At 34.2% G+C, this 25,916-nt stretch overlaps 1 long non-coding RNA gene and 1 pseudogene across 1 annotated transcript in view; one reads left to right on the top strand and one right to left on the bottom strand.

Annotated features, from left to right (window-relative positions):
- Positions 1-25,916, top strand: part of LOC111094761 — a 118,839-nt gene that overhangs the window by 6,380 nt on the left and 86,543 nt on the right. The window lies entirely within an intron of this gene.
- Positions 9,959-11,169, bottom strand: LOC100686688 (annotated as a pseudogene).

Below are 25,916 nucleotides of genomic sequence, written 5' to 3'. Positions count from 1 at the left end.
AGAACATACCTTTTTATAGACCCATGATTTCATTTTTTTGCGTAAATACCTAAGGGTGGAATGAATAGATCACCAAGTAGATATATATTGAACGTTTTAAGAGAAAAAAACAAATTGTTTTCAAGGTGATTGCGGCATTTTACATCCTCATAAGTAGTATACAACAGGTTCAGTTGCTACTCATCCTTGTAAGTTTCTCTATCTAATTTTAGGGATTTTTAGTCAAATACTTATTTGCCATTTATATGTCTTTTTTGGTGAAGTGTTTTTATTTTTACCTCTTTTGTCCATACTTTATCAAGTTCTTTGTTTCATTATTAGTTAACTTTAATAGCTCTTTATAGATTCTAAATGCAAACTGTTGGATATCCATTTTGCAAGTATTTTCTCTCACTATATAGCTTGCATTTTCATTTTTTAAATGGTGTGTTTTGAAGAGCCAAATTATTTAATTTTGATGAAGTCCAATTTCTTTAAAAAAATCTTTTTAAAATATTGTGTCATATTGTAGAACTCTTTGCCAAACTCACGTGTCTTAAGGTTTTTTTCCAGTGTTTCTTATAGAAGTTGTAGTTTTAGCTCTTACACTTAAATCGATGACCCATTTTGATATTTTTTTGTATGCAATATGAAGTAAGTGTAGAAATTAATTTATTTCAGTATATGGCTATGCACTTATTTCAGTATCATTTGTGGAAAAGATGATCTTTTCTCCATAGCATTGCCTAACTATCTTTATCAAAAGTCAACTGATAATTTATATATGAGTCTATTTCTGGACTTTTTTGTTGATTCCAACAGTATATCTAACTTTATTCCAACGTCATAGAGTCTTGATTGTAATAGATGTATAAGACTTTAGATCAAATAGTGTAAGTCCTCCAACTTTGTTCCTCGTTTCCAAAGTTTTGCTCTGCTAGACCTTTTGTATGTAAATTTTGGATTTACCTTGTTAATTTCTATAGAAACTGTTCTAGGATTTTGACTGCTAGGATTTTTACAATGAATTCTTAGATCACTTTGGGGAATAATTGGCACTTAGCAATTTTGAGTATTCCAATCCATGGTTATGTTGTATTGCTTAATTTATTGAGGTCTTTTTAAATTTCTCAATGTGTTATAGTTTTTAATGTGCAAATCTTCTATATCTTTAGTGATATTCATCTCCGTGTATTTCATATTTTTGATGGTGCATAGTAATTATAAAAATTCAACCTCTGAAATAAAATTGATTTTTGTATATTGATTTTATACAGATCAATATTGATTATATAATGAACAATTGTGGTTATATAAGGTTATATAAAATGTGGTATAGTGATCATATATTAATGTGTTTTATATTTTGATTATCTTGAAAAGTTGTTAAATTCGCTAACTGGTTCTAATAGCCCTTTTGAAGCATCTATAGGATTGTCTACATAGATACCATTATGTCATCTATAATTAAAGATAGTTTTGCTTCCTTTCCAAGCTAGATGTCCTTAATTTTGTATTTTCTTACTAAGCTGTATAGAACTACCAGAAAAATCTTGAGCAGAAGTGATAGGAGTAGACATCTTTATTAGTGAATGGCCTTTGGGAGAAAGCATTCAGTCTTTTACACAAAATTAAATATGTTAGTGGTAGATTTATTATAGATTTTCTGCACCAAGTTGAGTAGGTGCCCTTCCATTCGTGGTATGCTCACTTTTGCTCTCAGGTGATGTTGAATTCTGTCAAATGCTTGTTATACATCTATTGAGATGGTGTTATGGTTTTGTCTTTTTTTGTTGTTGTTGTTAATATGGTGAATTACATACTAGATATTTTAGTGTTAATTAAATTTGCACTCCTGGGATGAAGCCTATTAGTCATAATGTTACATACTTTTTATATATTGCTGAATTTATTTATTCAAAATTCATTAGGAATTTTTTCATCTATATTTATGAGGGATATTGGCATACAGATCATCCTCTATTTGCAATAGGAGTTACATCCTGATAAACCCATTGTAAGTTGAAAATATAAGTCAAAAATGCACTTAATATACCGAACCTACTGAACATCATAGCTTAGCTTAGCCTACCTTAAATGTGCTCAGAACACTTATATTAACCTACTCTTGGAGAAAGTCATCTAATACAAAGCCTATTTTTTTATTTTAATTTTTATTTATTTTTCTTGAGTAAGCTCTATATGGCCAACGTGGGGCTCGAACTCACAATCCTGAGATCAAGAGTCCCATGTTCTACTGAATGAGCCAGGCAGACACACCTAACACAAAGCTTATTTGGTAATAAAGTATTAACTATGTCATGTAATTTGTTGAATACTGTACTGAAAGTAAAAAGCAGAATGGTTGTGTAGGGACAAATGGTTTTAAGTGTATCAGTTGTTCATCCTTGTGATTGCAGAGCTGACTGGGAGCTGTGGCTCACTGCCCAGCATCACAAGAATATCATACTGCATATCACTAGCTCAGGAAAAGATCCAAATTAAAATTTCAAGTACAGTGTTTATTGAACAGATAATGCTTTCACACCATTGTACAAACCATTATAAATCAAACCCTTGTAAGTTGAGGAAAATCTATAAAGTTGTAAAAAATTTTTGGTATCACAGTATCACTAGTTTCATAGAATGACTTGGGAAGTATACTTTTTTTTTTTCAATTTTCTGGAAGAATTTATATCAAATTGGTATTATCTCTTAAATGTTTGGTAGAATTCACCAATGAATTCATCTGGACTTGGAGAATTTTTCAGATTTAAAAAAAAACCTACAAATAAAATTTTAAAAATATATATTTGACTAGCATGTGATTATAGTTGGTGTTCCATTTTAAGTTCAACAATGTTTCATTTCATTCATATTTCCAGGACCCCAGGCTTGTATTTACATTGGAATGGTGACTAAATGATGCTATTGGTGATGACTAAATGGTGCTAAATGATTATATTACTTCATGGTTTAATAATAATATACAGGTTTAAAGATATGTACCTACTTTCAGACCACTTTTTTTCTCTTTAGTTAAGAGATTTTGTTGAGTGGGATTTCAACATTCATCATTTTTCAGTGTACCCTTTGAGGAAGTACCCTCATGTGATGTAATGTGATGTAATTCTGGAATCACCTAATTTAATGCTCAAGCATCTAATGTGAATTATGGAAGTTTGCTTTATGTTAATATAAGTAAGTTTCTAATTTTGATATATTACTTGGGTTGGAAAAGGAGATGAGGTAAGGAGTGGGAATATTCTTGCTATATTTCTAAAGGAGCTGTGGTGAATTAGTGATTATGCACATTGAGTGGTACCTCAGTTTTAAAAATATAGTATTAATAATAACCACAGTCGTAATAATCATTTCAATGTTTTCCCATAGGTTAAGAAATAACTCTTCTTCATCATATAGGTCAATATAAAAAGGGCATCCCCTTGCCCTACTCCTCTAAGAAGCAATTTTAATGTCAGGGGTAAAAGTTTACACCTTTGATAGAATCAACAATTGCAGAAATTACCTCAAATGAGCTTTCATCTAATGGTACCATGACAGATGGATTTCTTGTGTTGCTGAACAAGATATGTTGGTATTAAATAATATCCAAATGAAGCAAGTTCAGTCATGTAGGTATGTACATTCCTCTTTCCTTTCCCAAAAGCATCTGAATATCAACTTTCTACAGTGTTAAAAATTCAATGGAGTAAATTTGAATATCAAATAGCCTTATTCAATAATTGATGAATTGGGCAGCATCCCATCTAGCAATAGAAAGGAGCGCCAACAAGCTGTACAAAAGTTTTTAAAGGCATAAAGGGGGTAGAACAAGGAAAATATTAGCAAAAAATGCTTTGTTTGGGGCAAGGTCGCCTTCCCAAGGGGAACAGAAAAGCCTGTTAGATGGATTACCTCACTCATGCTAACCAGGTAAGTCCAGGGTGACTGGTTAAAGGTTACATTCCTGAGGGATTGAAATTATAATTTGATTAGGTATCAAGTCTGGGTTTGCTGGCATAGGGTTCAGTATAAGTGACTCCACTTGGGGTTTGCTGTCTCCTTTTTAACGATAATAAAATGCTCCATGGAAATTGAGAGTTAATAAAGGAGTTCATTTTTTCTAATCTAACAAATGCATATTGATCTAGTTAATTAAAATAAACAAAACTATATATTATATATCAAGCACTAAGTGCAAGGATTTGTGCCTAATATACTCAACAGTCTAAGAAAGGTTACTGGTTTGCTCTTCTGAAACTTCAAATGTTTTTAGTCAGCATGATAAAGGATATAAACAGTCCATAATATATAGAGGCAAATTTCTATCCAAGACTAGGCAATTTTCTCTAAATTTTTACCTTAAAATGATGTTCTGGAGGTTTTTTTTTATCATTCCCAAGAATTATGTAGCTATCAACGTGCTGAGTTTGTTAAAGTCTGTGACTACCCAACAGCAAAAAGAGTGGAAGATCAGATAAATGAATTGTGTGACAATGCGTTGTCAAAATAAGCTACCTAATTTAACACTGTATTTCTCAACTTAAATTAAGAGTAGGCTTTGTGAGATTTCATTTAGAAGATATTTCTACTAGTTACTATATTTTGAAGATAACTTGTGTAGGAAATGTCAATATAAAAAATCAGTAAACTATAATCTCTTCAGTATAGGGACCATGACTATTTCTTTATTTCTCTAACCTAGCATGGTACCCAGTATTCATTGTCTTCATTTATTCTTTTATTAATTTATTCATTTACGATTCATTCCTTTCTTAGGGAGATCCACCGCTGCTTAGATTAATTATGTCTCTTGTAAACTACCATAGCATCTTATTCTGTACTTCCCCTCTGACTCTCTCATACCTGCAATAGCTTGTTTACTTCCTGCCTTACCTATTCAGCTGTGAACTTCACAAGTGAAGAGGTTGATGAGTGCTGCCATTTATTTAACATATGCTACACATGGTGCTCTGCTATGTTTTCACATTTATTAGAGCCAGATCAATCATAAGAAAACCTTTATGAGGTGGGTATCACTATTTCTACTTTACTGGCAGGGAAACTGAATTCCACAGAGATTAATATCTATTTTATTCATTCATGTGTTCATTCATTTATTGAATATTTGTCATATGTCTACCAACTCTATGACATACTTGTGTCAGTCTCTGGGGATACAACAGTTCAGCTAAATCAGGCAGGGTTCCTACCTTCATAGAACTTACTACTTAGTGTTGGAAACAGACTTTAAACAAATGATAAAACAAATTTCTATGACATTGCAATGAGTTTTATGAGACCGAAGAATACATGATGAAGAATTGTTATTTACAGGGAGGTCATAGACATCTTTCCTAAGAGAGGGACATGTCACTTGAGATTTGAAGGACATGTAATAAATAGCCAGATTAAGACATGAGTAAAAAATTTTCTGAGCAGAGAGAACAATATGCGCAAATAGCAATGTGGCCACAGTTAACATTATTGAAATTAAATGGACAGTAGGATGATCAAAGAATTGAACATTTGGAGAATGTGTTTTACAAATACATTGTGAGGATAAATGTACTACCTATACCATAAGTAAAATTTATAGGCATTTTGAAGTTAATTAGCATGACATGTTTCTGTGGCTTTGTCGTAAAAAATGAGGATATACTATAAATTGAGTACAACATGCCTAGACTGCATGCAGTCTGAGTGCAGTTGTCAAAAGTCTGGACTAAGCTACTATGAACCAAAATAAGTAAATTCTAATGAAGTGTTAAATAATTGGAATTTTTAAATCAAAATTGAGTGTGAGTTGACATATCTTGACTTAAACAGTATTTGTTTTAGAAGTTTTCCACTTAGTGGAGAAAAAAATCCTTTATTTTCACTTTTCAATAGAACCTCAGTTGTTGCTTGCCACTCTTTAATTTTCCCTTCCCCCCATTTGGAAGGCTATGTGGCAATAGTAAGTCATATTACATTAGAAATTCCAAGGAGTAGATGTCTAGGCAACAGAATGGAAAATAAATGAAGGACTATATCTAACTGTCTTTTTGCTGCTCTCAATCTATAATTTCCTTTAACATGGCTATTCATCATGAAGATATCTAGGCAATGGATGTAACAGGCAAGGATAACTGATAATGGCTCAGTGAATGCATTTCAGTTGTCTTTCTTACTTTCAGTTGCATATTCAGAGCTGTTTATTCAGCTCGAAACTATGCTGGTCCATACAGGGTGATTTTTGTGCATGCCTTTCTAAATGCGGATGTGTGTGCATATGTGTGCTTTTCTATGGCAATGATATTAAACTATATTAGCATTTTTAAAGCTATTATAAATACTGTTATTCATCCTTCCAGTGTGACTAATTACCGATTAGGAAACTGAGACCATTAGTAGTACATATCTACTATGTTCCAGGAATAGTACCAGTCCCTTAGGCTAACAATTATTATCTCTATTTTGCTGATGAGGAAAATGTGACTGTTGGAGGTTAAGGACTTTTCCTGGTATCTCCTATGTTGTTAGTTGATAAGGTTGAAGTAGAATATAGGTGTTCATGCCTTCACAGTTTATGTATATCATGCTATCTTCTCAGAAAATTCACATGACTCTCCATACATCATAGAATAGTAAAGTAGTGATACTGGGACTCTAACCACAAGTATGGATGACTCAGTTCTATTTGGTAAATATCGTGCCTATGATAAGATGCAATATTAGATCTCTTATTCAACTGCAATACCATTTTGAGAAGAAAATGATACATTTTAAATTGTCAGGTTTAAATTATTTGGAACATAACCATTAAAATGTTACAATTGGATTTCAAAGGAAATCTGTAGTTAACAATTATCACATGTACTCCTGAGTTTCCATTAATTTATTAGGTATCAAACAGATGTTGACTTTGGGTTTGGGATTATTTCATTGAAAATTAGATAAGTTTCCATTTTCACTTATTTCAATATTTCAATATGTATGTATGTATTTAAGAGAGAGAGAGTGCATAGGAGCAAGGGGGAGGAGGGCAGAGGGAGAGGGACCCTGGAGAATCTCTAGCAAACTCCCTCTGAGCACCAGGACAGAGGCAGGACTGATCTCAAGACCCTGAGATCCTAACCTGAGCGGAAACCAGGAGTCCAGAGCTCAACTGACTGAGCCATCCAGGCGCCCCATGTTTTAGCTTATTTAATTTACATGAAACACTTCCCTTGCAGCTCTGTAGTTAGATGCTCTCGTCTACCAAAGGACCTCTTCATGTTATAGCCCATGATACGATTATAGATGTAAATCACAATTTGAATGAATAATAATGTAAATTATTCAAATTGATGAAACAAGGTTATATGACCATTGTCTTTGCCTGACATATATTACCCATTTATCACTGAAGGAAACTATATCATATTAACTCTATGGGCATTGATTCGTGCTGATGGAATTTTATTTCCCTCTAATCATTAGTCTTATGTATACATGTTCCCATTGTACTTTCAACAGAAGCTCCTCTACTGATGCAGAAAACAACTGCTGCCTTAAGGTAGGTGTTTAATTTAAGGGAAGCTAATGTTATCATTTTTCCTCTTAAATCAAAGCATTAGGGGAATAACTTAATTAAGTTTTGGTAAATACACACAATGGAAAAATCACGAGCCATTGTAAACAGTTTTTATGACAGCAAAATGAAGAAAGCTGAAAATCAGAATACAAAATTATATTTGCAGGTTAATCTCAACCTACTTGCAGATATATATACAAAGAAAGAGTGGACAGAAATTAGAACTATGATCATTTTTATTCTATATATTATACTTTTAATAATTTTCCAATGAAACAAACAATATTCAGTAAACTTATAAATATGGCAACTAGAGAAAACTGATAATCTGGGCATAATTTGAAAACCTGATAATGTAAGTTTTGCTTTAATAGAATATTAATACTAAGAGTCTCACTGAAGATCTAGTTTCTATATCTTCCTTTTGTCTTCTTTTGCTCCCTCCTTCCCTCTTTCTTTCTTTTCTCCCATGTTTATTGCATTGCTTAAAATACTTTCTTTTAGGGATCCCTGGGTGGTGCAACGGTTTGGTGCCTGCCTTTGGCCCAGGGCGCGATCCTGGAGACCCGGGATCGAATCCCAAGTCAGGCTCCCGGTGCATGGAGCCTGCTTCTCCCTCTTCCTGTGTCTCTGCCTCTCTCTCTCTCTCTCTGTGTGTGTGACTATCACAAATAAATAAAAATTAAATAAATAAATAAAACATTAAAAAAATACTTTCTTTTAAAAAAATACTTTATTTTTACTTTTATTGTTATAAGAATAATCCAAATTCATTCCATAACTTATATGGTGGGCTTTTCTGCAGGAAAACAAATTATTCATATGTTGATGCTTCCTTCTCTATCTTCCACCCACTTTTGTAATCTTCCCTCTTGTCATATTCTTTTTTCTGTACGATTCCTCTGCATTTTTGCTTCTTAGGCTTATTTCCACATGACTGATTCAATTTTTTACAGTGATAATATTGGTTCATGCCAAAACTTAGGCAGTTTTAAATTCTTTTATGGCATTTATAATTAACCCACGTTTATCGCTTGTCTCATCCAGTGTCCTATGCATCTTAATCTATTGTCTCATCTCAATTTCTATCTCTTGCTTCTGAGAATATATGCTTTCTCTTATTTAACTGAGAACCAAGAACAGATTTTTTTTTCTTTTATGATATATCTTTTCAAATTTGATGCACTTCAGACTTTCAGTTCAAAATAACAAACTGAATAAATATGCTTAACTATTCTCTTCCAATCCCTGTTAAACTAAAAAAGGGAATATAAAAGTGAGAAGAAATATCAGGGATATAAAGTACATAAAGGTATGATCCACAAGAAAGAAACATTGAGTATTCTTTTCAGAGTACAGTACATAAAAGATTGAGAGAAGAACAATGCAGCCCCTAAGTCTCCGTGACACTAAGCAGAAGCCTAAGACAGCCTCAGCTTCAGAGCAGCAGGGCCTAGAGGAGAGAGCAGAATGTTGCATAGTTTGGGGGATCCAAATCCAACACATCAGTGTACTGGTACAAGCACTGCGAATGAGTATTGAACTCCACCTCTTAGCATTCTATTGACCTGGACAGTACCTGATGCTGTCCTTATGGGTTCCTAACACGAACAGTCATTTAGGTTAGAGAATAGAAGCATTATTCCAATTAACCAGAAGCTTCCAAAGCAACAAAGAATTACACATTCTGTTCATTTTGAGTGCTCAGCTTAAATATCACTTCCCTAGAGTGGACTTATTTGACCTCTTGACTGTCTGCCAAGGGGCAAATATCAGGAACCCTAGGTCACAGGAAGGGAGAGGAAAGCTGTGAGGCTTTCCCGTTGCCTAGGACTCTAGCCTCATCTAACACCACTCTTGATTTTGTACTTGTTCATTGTGATGAGTCTTTCTGACTCCTTTCAGTTCCTTGAGAATACCAAGTTGTTTCTCAGCGTGGGGCCTTTCCCATGCTATAACATCTGATTGGAGTACTCTTTCCTACACGTTTGTTTCCCAAACTCTCAATTGTAAATCTCAACTTCAATGTCACTTACTCACCTAAGAAAAGCCTGACTAACCAATCCTAAACTTACCTTGCAAATCCAGGATTCTCCTTAAGATAAGAATGTTCTTATCTTATATAAGATAAGAATGTTCCATTCACATTTCTACCAACTGGTAATATCTGTGTAGATATTTGTTAAATGGCTGTCTCCTCTACTAGACTCTAACCTTCATGAGGACAATGGTCATATCTAATCACTTTGTCTCTGCCATATAGCATAATGTCTAGTAAGAACTGCAAAAAATATTTGTTAAATGAATACATTTTTAATTATATATATTTGATTCTTTTTTTTCACCATTAAAACTCAAAAAATATATATATTTTTTTCATTTAAAAAAGTATTTAGAACACATAATACAAGGCAACATTTATTCTTTCTTCTCGTCTTCTGGTGTGGGGTCTGTGGGTGGCTCCTCCACGGTTGCACTGTTGCTCTCTGAGCCAGTGTTACTATCACTGGTCCCTTCCTCGGTCATACTGTCCACGCCGTCCTGCCCACTCTCCTTGTCCTCAGGAGTAGACGTGCCTTCTTCACCATTCTGTTGGCTTTCTGTTGCTTCTTCAAGGTGTGTCTCCTCTGTCTCCATAGGGATGCTTTCCTCGGCCTTCTCCTTCTCCCTAGCAGCTGGCTCTTCCTCGGGAACCGTGCTGCTCCGACTACATTCAGCTTGCTCTGCTGCTTCTCTCTCCCTCTCCTCTTGCCTTTTGCGAGCCTGTTCTGCCTGTGCAATTTCAGCGGCAATCTTTTCCATATCCACTTCTACTTTCAAACCGCACAACCTTTTAAGTTCATTGTTAAATGAATCTGTGCTTTCTAGAAACTTCCTCATCTTTTCCTGGTGTCGCTCCTCTATCTGAAGAAGTTCAGCTTCTAGTTTTCGCTGATGAACCATTAAGGACTGGGCCTGTCATTTGAGGACCTGCATTCTAGCTGTTGTGACAACTGACCGAACGTCTGGCACCACACTCAAAGGATTTCACTGATGAGGCGGTGGTTTCTCTGGAAACGGGTGGTGGCTGTAGGCTTCATTGAAAAGCCATCATCATAATCATCTGGATCTTCAGCAGGCTGAATGCTCAGGTAAGGTTCTCCTTTCTCCATGCGAGACTGTCTCTGTCGAACTGCACAACTTTTTGCATTTATGTAAGCAAGGTATGAGGGGGGGTTATGCTAGGCCTTCATAGATTCATTGTACTCTATCTTTTCTGCTTCATATTCGTTTAAATATTCTTGTTTTTCTTCATCAGTGAGATCTCGCCACATGCCACCAATAATCTTGCCAATCTCCCACAACTTTAGGTCAGGGTTGGAAGCTTGTACTTGGTCCCAGACCTTTCTGCTGTACCTCATGTAGGGCATCAGCGGCTTATCTGGTGGCTTTGGGGGTTTTGGAATCGTAATACCAAAGGATGCCGTGACCCGGCTGTTGGTGCCCGGGTTCTCTCCCAGCCTGTAGTTGTTGTAGGCGAGATGACTGTATGGATTGTATCCCACAAACCCTGGTGAGCTGGGCATTTGTGTTGCAGGAGCTGGGGTGGAAGGTGGGGCATAAGATGGTCTTTTTGACATTTTGGAAGATTAAGTTCTCAGTTCCTTAAGAATGAATCTGAGACTCCATGGGCAGAAAAAGGGCCCGCAGCTCCGGCCTCATTTCTCCATATATTTGATTCTGATTGTTACCTCCTACGTTCAGTGGAAAAGAAGTCCTTCGGATCTGGCAAATAAATATTAAATTTGACAAATAATAATTTTGTAAAATAATAAATCACTAAGATGATAAAATTTTCTATTTTCTTCTTAGCTAGGCCCAAATATTGGTAAGGGTTTCATAAAATCGGAGACAGAATCTATCTCAATAACTATCTCCTTTCCCTTAAATTTATTCCCTGGTCAAGTTAATTTCATAGTGAATTATTTCAAATATGTAAAGACCTAATAGTTTTTTTTTAAGATTTTATTTATTTATTCATGAGAGACACATAGAAAGAGAGAGCGAGAGAGAGAGGGGGGCAGAAACACAGGCAGAGGGAGAAGCAGGCTCCATGCAGGGACCCCGACGTGGGACTTGATTCCGGGAATCTAGGATCACACCCCAGGCCGAAGGCAGGTCCTAAACCGCTGAGGCACTCAGGGATCCCCAAGGCCTGATAGTTTTGATACTACTTAAACTGTTCCAAAACATAGAAAGAGAATGAGAGCTGCTGATTTCATTTTAGGAAATTGGCAAGAGGCTGAGACTCAAAAATAGAAGACAAGAAAGAAAATCCCCGAAGATTTTAATATATAAATCCCAAATAAAATGTTAGTAAGAGAATCCAGTGGTGCATTAAAAGATTAATTTACCACAGCTAAACAAGATTTACTCAGAATGTGGGGATTATTTAACACGGGGAAAGTATTAATATATTTATGTAATTCACCATATTAATAGGTCAATTCAGGTATGTTTCATTGTTGGTGACATAGGAATAGATAGATGCTTCCTTAACACATTCATCTCTGAGATATTCAGAACATTCTCATTGAAATCAGAAATGAGGCAACAATGCTATGTAGTTTTCCTGAAAGTTCTAAAAGTATTAGTCAATGCAAATAGCAAATAGTCAAGAGGATAAAATGACAAGTAAACATTAGAAAAGAGAACAGAAAATAAGTATCATGTGCAGATAATGGGAATATATACTAGATAATCCAAAATATTAATCAACTGAAAACTACTAGACTAGTATGTTGGTTGATCACAAAGTTAATATATAAAAACCAAGAGCTTGTCTACATGCTGATGGTAACTATTCAGAAAATGCAGAAGGATAGATTCTCTTTCCCATAGCAGCAACACGACAAAACATAAAGGAATACTATTAACACAAATCATACAGAACCCATAGAGAAGATGCAACTAGCAACGGAGTTTCAAATAAAAACTCAGCAAATATAAAACAAAACCACTTGGAAATTTTGAAAATCTTTTTAAATAACTCTTGGGATAAAGGAGTAACCCAAACTTTAATGTTTGACTCTATAGGAAATCACAGGAATTAATTACACTGCAATTTAAACCATAGAGAATGTGACAAATTCTGTAGTTAGAGAAGAATCAATAGCTTTAAATGTTTTCACGCAAGAAAACTTGAAAATAAATTAAGCATTCAATTCAAAAAGCTAGGAAATAAAAGAAACTTAAAGGATAGCAGAAAGTAAGATTTGAAAAAGATATCAGAGCAATTCATTAATTACCAATAGAAGAAAATTGTGAGATCACTAAATAAAGGGATCTGGGTTTTGAAAATTGCGATGAAAGATAAAAGGATAGGTTTAAAGATGCAGTAAAAATGAAAGAGTAAAGATATATAAGGTTCATTATTTTTAAAGGTCAGTATTGTAACCAAAAATTAAAAAAATGATAATAAGTATGTACTATTCTAGGCTAATAAATTTGAAAGGTCTGATAAAAAGGGTTATTTTCTCAACAAATATATAGTACCAAGAATGGTGTAGAAGACTTTCAGGCAAGGTCATTCTTTAAATCCATGTTTTCATTTTCTCCTCTCTATTCCTATAGATATGGGTTTTTTTAAATGGAATCATGCATAAAAAATTCATCACTTTTTAAAACGACATGATAAAAATTGGATACATGAACAGTTCAATAGAATATAAATGCTATTCTTATAGATGAAATATCTTATTTTAAGAATAAATAAAAACCAGAGAATTTCTCTTAAAGACATTAAAAGTCTAAATACACATGGACAGACTATTTTGTTGGGTCTAAACTCTGAACTCCAAAGTCAAAGTAAGTAACAAGGTGCTCCATAATATACATTTTTCAAAACTACCAACCATGCAAAATTTATTTCCTAATACTTCTGTAGAAATATTCTCCCTTCTTTGAATTCTGCAAAGTATCTTTTCTCTTGAGTTTTCTATCTCATAATACAGATTAGGCACATTCAATTGTCCTATTTTATCATTTACAGGATATATACTTTTATTTTTCTTTGCTGTTTCCCCATTACATGAGCCCTGCTGTGAATGTGCACACAATCTTGGAGTTTATAGTCTGATCAGATGGATTAACCATATTAACTTGGGCTCCAAGCGAGCAATTTTATTGTTGCTAATAAATATTACAAGTTCTAGATATCAGGCCTGAGGAACTTCTCTTCAAAGGTGCATTCCTTGAGCTCTGTTCCTTTTATGTCATCAAAGTGCCTATCTCTTTATTTCCTATGTTTCCTTTAGCTTCTTTCACAAACTGTGACTTGTACACACAAAGTAATTCCTAAAAGTTATTCTTGAATCAAAAGAGCTGAGAAGTCCTCTGTTTCTTTTCTATTATATAAGAAAGTTTAAAACTAAATATCCTTTTGCCTTGCTTATTTGAATACAAACTTTAGGAACTTACAACTAATCACAAAATAATAAAAAATAGACTCATTCCATTTTCCAGGAGAACTGGCCAAGTCTTTAATGCTTTCTCTTTTCTGTCTCCATGCACACATACAGGCCATTGGCATGGACTTAATAAATCAAAGAGCTGAGTATTTGCTGTCAGCATCATCCATGCAATATCAACATATCTATTCAAATATATATGTACTCTTGCTTCCAATAATGTCCCATTTGGTAGGAAAAATTCATAAGCATATAATACAGAAACTGTGTGGCAGACAAAATAATTGCTCTCCAAATACTTCCACGCTGTAATCCCTGGAACCTGTAAATATGTTAATTTACATGACAAAAGGAATTCATATAGAGGAGTCCCATATATGTATGGTTTAATGAATAGATATAATTAAGGTTACAGACTTTAAGATAGGGAGATTATGTAGAAAATCCATGAGAGTTCACTTCACTTACATGAGCTCTTATAAGCAAAGAACTTTCTCTCACCAGAGACAGAAGAGCTGGGGCAGAAAGAAAAGTCAGAGAGATTTTAAATATGAGGACTTACTTTGTAGGTGATAGAAGAGGGTCACAAGCCAGGGAATGTGATTGCTCTTCAGAAGCTGAAAACAACCTCCAGCCAACAGCCCGCATTGAGCCAGGAACCAAAATTTTATAAGCACAATACAAGGAGCCGAATTCTCCCAATAGACCCAATACACGTAGAAGCAGAATCTTCTCAAGCCCCTAGTAGGAAACGCAGATCTGCTGACATCGCAATTTTAGCTCAGTGGGACCCATGTTGAACTTCCATCCTATAGAATTTGTCATTTAATAACTGGATGTTGTTTTAAGTTAATTTGTTATAGCAGCAATAGAAAACTATATAGCATCCTATCACAATTCTATGAAAAACAACCACAAAAGCATGCTTAACATGTTTCGACACTACATAAGAAATGGTAAGCTTTGCTCTTTCTTCTGGAATCATGTATTTACTTTTTAAAGATTTTTATTTATTTATTTGAGAGAGAGAGAGAGAGAGAGAGAGATCACAGGCAGGGGAAGGGCAGAGGGAGAAGCAGACTCCCCACTGAGCAGAGAACCTGATGTAGGGATGTGGGACTCGATCCCAGGACCCTGGGATCATGACCTGGGCCGAAGGCAGATGCTCAACTGACTGTGCCACCCAGATGTCCTTCTGGAATCATTTATGATGTGCATATACTGACCATCCTAGGAGAAAGGCCAGGAAGTGGGGACAGGCTCTCAGATACAGAGCAGAAGTGGGAGAGGCATTTCAGACTTTACTGACACCTTATATACAAAATGTACTGAGAATAAGCATAAATTTAGCAATGTTCTTGCCCCAGAGATAGATATTTGGAATAGTTAATGTTAGCTCTTATAATTATGATGTCCTCACTCTGAGTCACTGGATTAATTCACAATTTGCTACAATTTACAATTAGGATTACTTTTTTATTTGTTATCCTTTTTGGTTCTCAGAATAACTTTGGGAAATAGATCAGATGGATGGCAACCATCCATTTAAACATGAAGAAAGTAAGGTACAAATGGTTTAAATCTTTTTTTAAGATTGTATTTATTTATTTTAGAGAGAGAGCGAGCAGTCATGAGCAGGCAGGAGGGCAGGGCAGAGGGAGAGGGAGAGAGAATCTTCAAATAGACCCCCTGCTAAGCAGGGAGCCTGATGAAGAACTCAACCCCAGGATCCTGAGATCATGATCTGAACCCAAGGCAGACACGCTTAACTGACTGAGCCACCCAAGTGCCCCTGGGTTAGACGTTTGGGAGAGGGGCACAAAAATAGTGTCAAGCATGGATTTAAACAGCTTTCTGAGACTATACAATGGTCTTTATTCTCAGGGAAGAGTCAACAAGCAGTAGAGTAACCTGCTTAGATTTCCCAGGCGTTCCCCCTTCCTTTTCTTTTTCACATGTCATCTATTAATGTTTTATCCATTAGTTTCTTCTACTAAAACTTTAATCTCTTCCCAGTTGCATATCTCAACATTTTTAGAGGGAAATCTGAAGTTGCTAAGGAATTGAAGTGTTCTCTTCTGAATTTTCTGAAAATAGAATAAAAGTGTGATTTTTATCACTAAAATGGTTCTCTAAAAAATACCACTAAAACTATTTTTGGTATCTTACTGTTTGAACTATTTGCTATTACATATATGTGCATTCTAGGAGAAAGCATTGCGGGGTCTATCTATATCATAGTCCTGATTTGTATTGGGATGTCAGGAAAAGTTTCCTAAGGAAGTGAGCATTAGGGTGACAAAAGAAGGAAGAAGAGGAGTTAGTCAAGTGGGGAAGGGAAAAAAAGAAAGAAAGCCAGTGGCCTTGACAATCATGACTAGAAGGCAAATTGGGAGCTGAGAGGACAGCAGGCACTAGAACACTTATTGAAGGGTTTTAAGCCAAGAAATGATAGAATTCAAATTGTTTTAGAAAGGTCACTCTGACCATTATGTGAATAATGGCTTGGAAGAAGACTTGAAAAATCAAGGATATCACACACATTTTCAGATCGGACCACTAAGGAAATCAAGGATGCTATGACATTTTGGTTTGAGCACCTGGACAAATGGAGGTTTCAAGGGTTAAGATGAGGAAGATGGGAAGAGGAGCAGGATGGGCAGAGGAAATCAAGAGTTTAGTTTTGAATATGAAAAGTTGGACTATCTATGAGACTTCTGTGTAGAAATGCCAAGTAAACACTTATATACTGAGTGAATTTCAGGCTAGAAGTAAAAATTTAGGATCCTATGTACATAGGTTGTACCAAAAATTTGGTCATGGCTGAGCCAGACTAGATAGAGAATATGAAGTGAGAGAAGGCCTATGGGGCAAGGAACTCGACATGAAAGAAAGATAGGTGGACAATCTTGTATTAGGTATTGTGAAATCGTCAAAACCATGAAGATATATTTGAGAAACTTGTCAGGAGAACTTGAACTGATCCTGACATATGTAACGGCTAAAGCCTATTGGCACACATGAGAAGCTTTTTATGGTCTATTTGTCTGATGGGTAAATATTTAAATATGGTTTATGATTTTAAACCTAAACATCAGTGTGTTTGATTAGAGATTGCTTCTCCAAACCCCAGTAGGGTATTAGATAATATGTAATATATGCTCTGTGTTACTTACAAAAATCTACTCTGTGACTTCTGCACAGTAACTGGTCCCAAGTGTTTTAGATAAGGCACAGAAGGACAAAAGAATATGGCATGTCTCTGGACTAAAATGTGGAATGGTGATAAATGAAGCTGAAAATACAGGAAGAGGAAAGGCCATGCAGGTCTTTGTAAGTCATATTAAGGAAAGTGGTTTTTAGATTAAATCCAATTAAAACTTGTAGTTTACTTTTTGTGGGTAACATTTTTATTCCTATTCCATAAACAGTTAACCTGAGGCTCAGACAGGGTAATTACCTTGCTCCCTGCCACATAGCTAATAAGTAGTTGGATTTCTCATTCAGGGCAAATAATTCTAGAGGCCCCGCCCTTAACCATAGTGCATAATAATCAGTGTGAAATGCCAAGGGGACGCTGGATGGCTCAGTGGTTGAGCATCTGTCTTTGGCTCAGGTCCTGATCTCGGAATCCGGGATCGAGTCCCACATCTGGCTCCTTGTGGAGAGCCTGCTTCTCCCTCTGCCTATGTCTCTGCCTCTCTGTGTGTGTGTGTTTCTCATAAATAAATAAAATCTTAAAAAAAGAAAGAAATGTCAAATGTTTTATGTATTCTGAATAGTATATTTGTATGTGTATACATAAATGTGTGCATTTGCTGTTTTTTTTTTTACAATTTTATTGAGGTATAAGTGACAACAAATTGTGCATATTTAATGTGTGCAATTTCATATGTGTTCAACCATGAAATACTCATAGCAATCTAGATAATAAATAGTTTCATCACCCGTCCCCCATACTCAACTCAGGGCAAACACAAGACCTGCTTTATATCACTATAGATTAATTTGTACTTTCTAGAATATTTTGTAAATGGCACAATCAAATATATATATTTTTTGATCTGATTTCTCTGGCTCAGTGTATTAATTTGAGATTCATTCAAATTGTTGTATGAATCCATAGATTACTCCTTTTTATGGCTGAGTGTATTCTACTGTCTGGACATACCATAGTTTATCTCTTCTTCATCTCTTGATGGATATTGGGGTTTTTTTTTCTAGTTTTAGGTCTAGAAAAAATAATGCTGGTATGAACATTCATGCATAGTCTTTGTATGGTCATGTGTTCTCAGTTTTCTTTGTTAAATACCTTGAAGTAGCATAGTAAGGCCACATGGTAGATGTATGTTCAACTGTATAGAAAAATAAACTGAAACTGGTTTTGCAGAGTGATTTTATCAGCAGTGTATGAGAGTTCCTGCTGTTTCACCATCACCAGCACTTAGTATTTTCTGTCGTTTTAACTCTATACATTATAGTTATGTAGTGGTATGTTGTTGTTTATTTTGTATTTCCATGATAATGATATTTAGCATTTTTTCATGTGTTCATTAAGCATTTGTATATCTTTTGTGAAGGGCCTGTTTAAATACTTTGCCATTTTTATTGAGATGTTCGTTTTCCTGTTATTCAGTTATAAAAATCCTTTCTGTTGATGATGTTTGCTTCAGGTTTTAGGCAGAGACTTTTATGACTAATTCAAATATAATTTCAGTTTTCTTAGCCTTTACTACACTGCTTTGGGTTTGTACTATGCACACAGTTTAGGATCGATGTGGAGACCTCTGTGGTTTCATGCCCACGAAGAGGAGTTTATTTTTTTCTGGTCCTCTTTTCTGTATTTCTCCCTTGCTCATTACCCTGCTGGCACTCCTTTCCTCAATTTCTCTAGAAAGTCAGTGTGGTTTCTGCTGCTGATCCAGTTGCCAGGCCTGCATTTGCACCATGAATAAGGCCTGTCCTCAGGGCGAAGTTGAGGGGATGAGGGGAGAGGGGTGCAGTAGGAAAGAGAGAGGGAGGGGGAGAAGAGCAACAGAGACAGGGGTGTTGATCTCCATACAGGTCACTTCTCCAAGTTTTGACTACTCTTCACAATCCTCCTAGTTGTCTTTTTTTGTTCCATAGTACATTTTTTAATGGTAGAGATGAGAGCTGTATCCTAAGAAATCCTAAGAAAAAAAGACAGGCAGTGCTCATCCTGTGATTTCCAAATAAACTCTTGAAGTCTCTGGAAGATATAACTTTTATTTTTAAAAATATTTTTTAGATATATATTTTTTATTGAAGTTCGATTTGCCAACATATAATATAACACCCAGTGCTCATCCCATCAAGTACCCAAAGAGGAATTTCTTAATATTTATTCATTAATTGGGGAGGTGAGTGGGGAGGATGGGGTGACTGGGTGACAAGCACTGCGGGGCACCCCATCCCCCCACACACCTCCCCTTCCACTATCCCTTGTTTGTTTCCCAGAGTTAGGAGTCTCTTGTGTTTTGTCACCCTCTCTAATTTTTCCCACTCATTTTGCCTCCTTTCGCCTATAATCTCTTTCATTATTTTTTATATTTCCTGTATAAGTGAAACCATATAATGATTGTCCTTCTCCAATTGACTTACTTCACTCAGCATAATACCTTCCAGTTCCATCCACGTTGAAGCAAATGGTGCTTATTCGTCCTTTCTAATGGTTGGGTAATATTCCACTATATAAGATGTAAATTTTATTTTTTTTTATTTATTTTTTATTGGTGTTCAATTTACTAACATACAGAATAACCCCCAGTGCCCGAAAAAAAAAAAAAAAAAAAAAAAAAAAAAAAAAAAAAAAAAAAACCCCAGTGCCCGTCACCAATTCACTCCCACCCCCCGCCCTCCTCCCCTTCTACCACCCCTAGTTCGTTTCCCAGAGTTAGCAATTTCCCACACATTTCTTCTCCCTTCCCTTATATTCCCTTTCACTATTATTTATATTCCCCAAATGAAAGGAAAGACTTTTCAGTTGCCATATCCTGGGACCTCTCAGCAGCAAGAATTGAGGTTCTGGCTTTAAAAGTTGACATAGAAGAATGTCTTTCATTCTGATTAGAACAGATAGGATCTTCCCAGCTGGGGAGAAGAGCAGTATTTTTGGGAAAGGAAGAGAGATGAGATCTCTCTGGGAAGAGACCCCAAGATATGCCTTAGTCCTTTGGGTTTAGTTCTAAGATAAGCACTAATAGAACTTCCCCAAAAGTTTGAGGACCTTAAAGTTAAGGGGACTTCAGTTTTGATCTATATCCTGTTGCCTTGAAGAGGGACAAGTCTAATGGATTTCCAGGCAACGCTGAATTATGGCCATTATGTATACTAAAATTACCGAGAAAACTCTGAAGTGATTGAATTTACCTGGAATCCTACATACAGTTTTCTGCTATCAAGGATAATGGGTCCTTGAGATAAAATCAATTTAGTTAGATAAATATAATCATATCTGATTATATCAGTAATTGCCTGTTATAGATGATGTCAAAATGGGCATATCAATTTATCAAATAGACTATATTATATATGTATTTATAAAATATGTCATATATATGCATATATAAAATATATGTGTATTTATATATATATATGTATATACATATATATACATGTATGTGTACATATATATGAAATACAGTCCCTTAGGGACTATTCAGGGATTGGAATAATAAAATGATAGCAGAGTTTACTGTGTTAATGTCAGTGGCCATTGGATTTTTGATAAATTAGGATAACCAAGGCTCTCTTCAAAGTTAGACAGCCTAGGAAAGAGGAATTAACTTAAATGAAGCGAGGAACATCTGATACCTAGCTTAATGCCTTTTTAATGATTTATTCATTACTTATTTCCTTACTTCCAAAAACAATATGAGTCATTTCACAATGAAAATACAGATTTAAAAAACTATCTGATTTTAATAAAATAAATTTAAAAATCAAGAAATTGTGTGAAAACAAAGGGAGAGATTTTTATACACTTTCCCTTTCCCCCGCTACACCCCAACACTTGTGTGCACACACATACATGCATACATGCAAAGCCAAATCCTGATGAAAGAAAATGAAAATATTCTACACACGCATTGCTTCTGAAGTTCCCCCAAAATGATGAACATCAGAACTTTCATTTCATTATGAGGGTTATTAAATTTGTTTCTGTGCCTTAAACCTAGAAGGAATCTGTCCTTTAGTCCTTTAAATATAATGGACATTGAGCAGTAGAATAATGTTTTTACTCTCCCAAAGGAAGAAATAGTCATAATATGATTGCTATTTTGTAGAGATCCTTAAGCTGATGGCATAATCATAAATTGTTCATCTTTAAGGAAATTTTGTGTGATCAGAGACAAAGTGATAAGATTACGGTTTGTAACCTCTAGGATTATTAAAGATAACACTTGGAGACTAGAGATGAATGATTGGCTACTTTATCTCTTACAGTCTTGCTTCTCGAAGTGTTGTCTGGAGACCAGGAAGACAGATGCTTAGGAACGTGTTAGAAACGCAGGATCTCAGCCTCATCCTACACGTCCTGAAACAATCTTTCCTTTATTCCATTAAGATATTGATTTATACACAACAAACTATGCATGTTTAAAATGTAAAATTTGTTGAATATTAACATACCTATACACCCATGAAACAATCACCATAATCAAGAGAGCACACATATCCGTCACCCTAAAAAGTTTCCTTGTGCCTTTTGCGCCATCCCCACCCCCTCTATGACAATAGCTTATTTTTTTTCTTTTGCTGAGTAGCATTTCTTTGTATTTATATACTTCATTTCATTTATACAGTTACTCATTGATAGACATTTGGATTGTTTTCAGGTTTTTGCTATTGCACACAAGAACTGGCATGAACATTTCTGAACAAGTCTTTGTGCAGATGTATGTTCTCATTTCTCTTAGATGTATACCTAGAATGGAATTACTGGATATATATGTTTTTAAGGTCAGATTCTCGAAGTGTAATTTACATGTAGAATAAATGACATGAATTTAAATTTACCCTTTTAATTTGTATAGCTTTGATAAATGTAAACAAAATATGTAATATTTTTATCAAACTGAAAAGGTTCTGATGTGTTTTTTTTCTAGTCAATCTTTTTTTTCCCTTACTCCAAATCCATAGAAACCACAGCTCTATCCTTTAGTTTCATCCTGTCCAGAATATCATATAAATGGAGCTACATAGTATATTTTGAATCCAGCTTTTTTCATTTAGCATAATCCATTTGAGATTCCTCTGTGTTGATGGGTGCATCAGTAATTCATGTCTTGTTATTGCTGAGATATATTCCATTGTATGAATATATCATAATTGATTCATCCATTCAATACTTGATGGATCTTTTAGATCATTCCAGTTTGGGGCAACCATGAATAAAGTGACTATAAATATTCACCTCAGACATTTGTGTGGACATACATTTTCATTTATCTTGGGTAAATACTTAGAGGTAGGGTTGTGGGAATCTTGTGCAAAGTACGTGTTTTGTAAAGTGGTTGTATTATTTCGCATTACCACCATTTGGGTATGAGAGTTGAAGTTGCTCTACATTTTCATCAAAACTCAATGTCTTCAGTTTTGTTTTGTTTTTGTTTTTTGATTTGGGTGTTCTAAGGTTCATATAGCAGTATCTCATTATGGTTTTGCTCTACAAGTCAGTGATGATTCATGTTGTTCAGCATCTTTTCCCGTGTTTTTCATTTGTATATCTTTTTTTCATTAATAGATCTTCTTTTATGAAATATTTCTTTAAATCTTTTGCTTATTTTTTATTGCATAGTTTTTCTTCTAATTATTATAATATTTCTTGATATATTTTGTATAATAGTTCTTTGTTTGACATGTATGTCCTGAATCTTTTTTTTCAGTCTGTAACCTTTAGGGGTTTTGTTTGTTTGTTTAACAGTATATTCCAATGAGCAGAAAGTTCAGTTTGATCGAGTCCAATTTATCAAAGTTTTCTCTTTTTGGCTTATACTTTTAATGTCCTATATAAGAAATCTTAGCCTACTCAAATTCAAAAGATTTTTTCTCTATGCTTTCTTCTAGAAATTTCGTGGTTGGTTTTACATTTAGGTCTATGAACAACTTCAAGTTAACTTTTGTGTTTGGTGTGATGTTGGATTGAAATAGTTTTTTTCCTTAAATTCATCTGATTGTCTGAGCATCATTTGTTGTAAAGACTTTGCTATGAATAGTGAATTGCCTTCATATCTTTGTAAAAAATTAGTTGGCCATGTATGTATGAGTCTCTTTCTAGTTTGTCTCTTCTATTCCATTTGTGTACATCTTTTATTTCCCAAATACCAAACTGTTTTGATTACCATAGTTTTATAATAAGTCTTAAAATTAGTAGGGGGAATTTCCAACTTGGTTCCTCTTCTTAAAAAAAAAAAAAAAAAAAAAAAAAAAAAGTTTAGTTCTTCTAGGTCCTTCACATTTCTGTATAAATTTTAGCATCAACTTACCAATTTCTACAAAAAAGAATAAACAAGAAAGCTCCCGAAATTTTGATTGGGATTGTTTTGAATCTACAGGTAAACTTGGGAAGAATTGATATCTTTATAACATTGAGCCTTCCTATTTATGAAGAAGATAATCTCCCTATTTATTAAGGAGTTCTATAAATTCCTTCAGCAATGTTTTAATTTTCTTTGTAGAGTTTGTGGACACATTTTATTAGAGTAACTCCTAAGTATTTTATTTTTGGTGCTATTGTAAATTATTTTTTAGAAACTGTACTTTCTAAATATTCACTGCTGATATATAGATATATAAATATTTAGTTTGCCATCTTGACAAGTTCACTTATTATTTTTCACAGTTGAAACTGTAGCATCTTTGGAATTTTCTGTATTAACAGTTATATCATCTATAGTAAGACGTGACTTCCTTCTTCCTTTCTGATCTTCATGGCTTTTTTCTTGTCTATGAATACAAGTAGCAAAGTGGATATCTTTGCCTCAATTCCAATTTTATAGGGAAATCATTCAATTTTTCTTCATTAATTTTGATGTTAGATGTTAGCTATTGGCTTTTCATTAAAATTATTTATTGAATTAAGTCCCATCCTCATGTTACTGAGAGTTTTGTTTTAAATCATGAATGGGTGCATCTATTAAAAGATCATATTTTTCTCCTACATTATGTAATATAATTTACTTTGAGTAACTATTGAATGTTAAGCTCATCTTGCATTATTAGGATAAAATACTTTAAAAAAAAATTTATTTATTCATGAGAGAGAGAGAGAGACAGAGAGAGGCAGAGACACAGGCAGAGGGAGAAGCAGGATCCATGCAGGGAGCCTGACGTGGGACTCAATCCTGAGTCTTCAGGATCACACCCTGGGCTGAAGGCGGCGCTAAACTGCTGAGCCACCCGAGCTGCCAGGATAAAATACATTTAATCATACTGTATTATGTTTTTATATATTGGATTTTATTTGTGCCTATGTTCATGATGGTCATGGGTTTGTCAAAAACAATGTCTTTGTCTGGTTTTGGTGACAGGTTTGTCCTGGTTTAAACCATTGTTTAGGTTTTTATCCTTTTCCATTTTCTGAAAATAGAATGTTTTATGTAAGAATTCTTCCTTGAATTTGGTTGGGTAGAAATCACCAGTGAAATTATCTGGGTCTGGAAGTTTGTGTTAAGCTTTTCATAACAAATTATATTTCTTTATTAAATACATTCAGATATTTTATTCTTAAAAGTCATTTTCTGAATTTTTATTTTTCAAATAATTGGTGCATTCATTGACATTTTTATTTTCTGGAATAATTTTTTTTATAATATTACCTTGTCTTAGTTTTGATCTCTTAAGATCTATAGTGATTATCTAAAGTGATAGTGACCTTCTTATTTCTGATATTCATTATTTGTGTTTTTTCTTTTTATTTCTTGATCAGTCTAGCTATGTGGTTTGTCAATTTTGTAGATCTTTTTAAACTACCAGATTTTGGTTTTATTAAATCTCCTCATTGTTTGTCTATTTTCTATTTTGCTAATTTATGCTCTTTATAATTTCTTCCTACTCGTTTTAGGTTTACTTTCTTTCTTTCTTTTTTTTTTTTTTTTTTACTAGTTTCTTTTTTTTTTTTTTTTTTTACTAGTTTCTTAATATAGAACATTCTTTAATTGATTTTAGATATTTCTTCTTTGAAAGCATTTAGGTTTCTAAGTATCTGCTCTGAGCACAGCTTTGACTGTATTCCAAAAAGTTCGGTGTGTTATTTTTGTTAAAATTTAACTCAAAATGTTTTCTATTTTTTGTGGGTGATTTCTTGGTTGACTCATAATTATTTAGATGTATGTTGTTTAATTTCAAAATTTTTGGGTTTCCTAAATATTATTTGGGATTGATAATTTAATTCTGTTGTAATCATAAAATATACTCTGCAATGTGTTGATCCTATTTATTGATATTTGCTTTAGAGCCAACTTATGGTCCCTCTTGATGAATGTACAATGTGAATACAAAAGAATGTATATTCTGTACTTGTTAGGTATAATGTTGTATACACAGCAGTTAGGTTAAGTGGTTGCTAATGTTGTTAAATCTTATATGCATTGATAATTTCTGTGTAATATTTTTATCAACTGTTGAAAGACAGATATTGAAATCTCTTATTACACTTCTGGTAATGTTTATTTCTTCTTGTAATTCTTCCAATTTTTGTTTTATCTATTTTGAGAATAATTGTGTTATTAGGTTCATAGCAAATAACTTTTAGGTCTTCCTGATGAATTTTTCTTTTACCATTATGAAAAGTTCTTTATTTCTAGTAACACTCTTTGTCATAAGGCCTGTTTAACTATTTTATTTGACAATAATATAGTCAATCTAGACTTCTTATCCTTATTGTTTCTATGGCGTATGTTTTT

This window comes from Canis lupus, chromosome X (genome assembly GCF_011100685.1).
Source record: "Canis lupus familiaris isolate Mischka breed German Shepherd chromosome X, alternate assembly UU_Cfam_GSD_1.0, whole genome shotgun sequence".
Taxonomy (NCBI): Eukaryota; Metazoa; Chordata; class Mammalia; order Carnivora; family Canidae; genus Canis; species Canis lupus.
The sequence above is the reverse complement of the archived record's forward strand: the minus strand, read 5'-3'. Positions and strand labels throughout refer to the sequence as shown.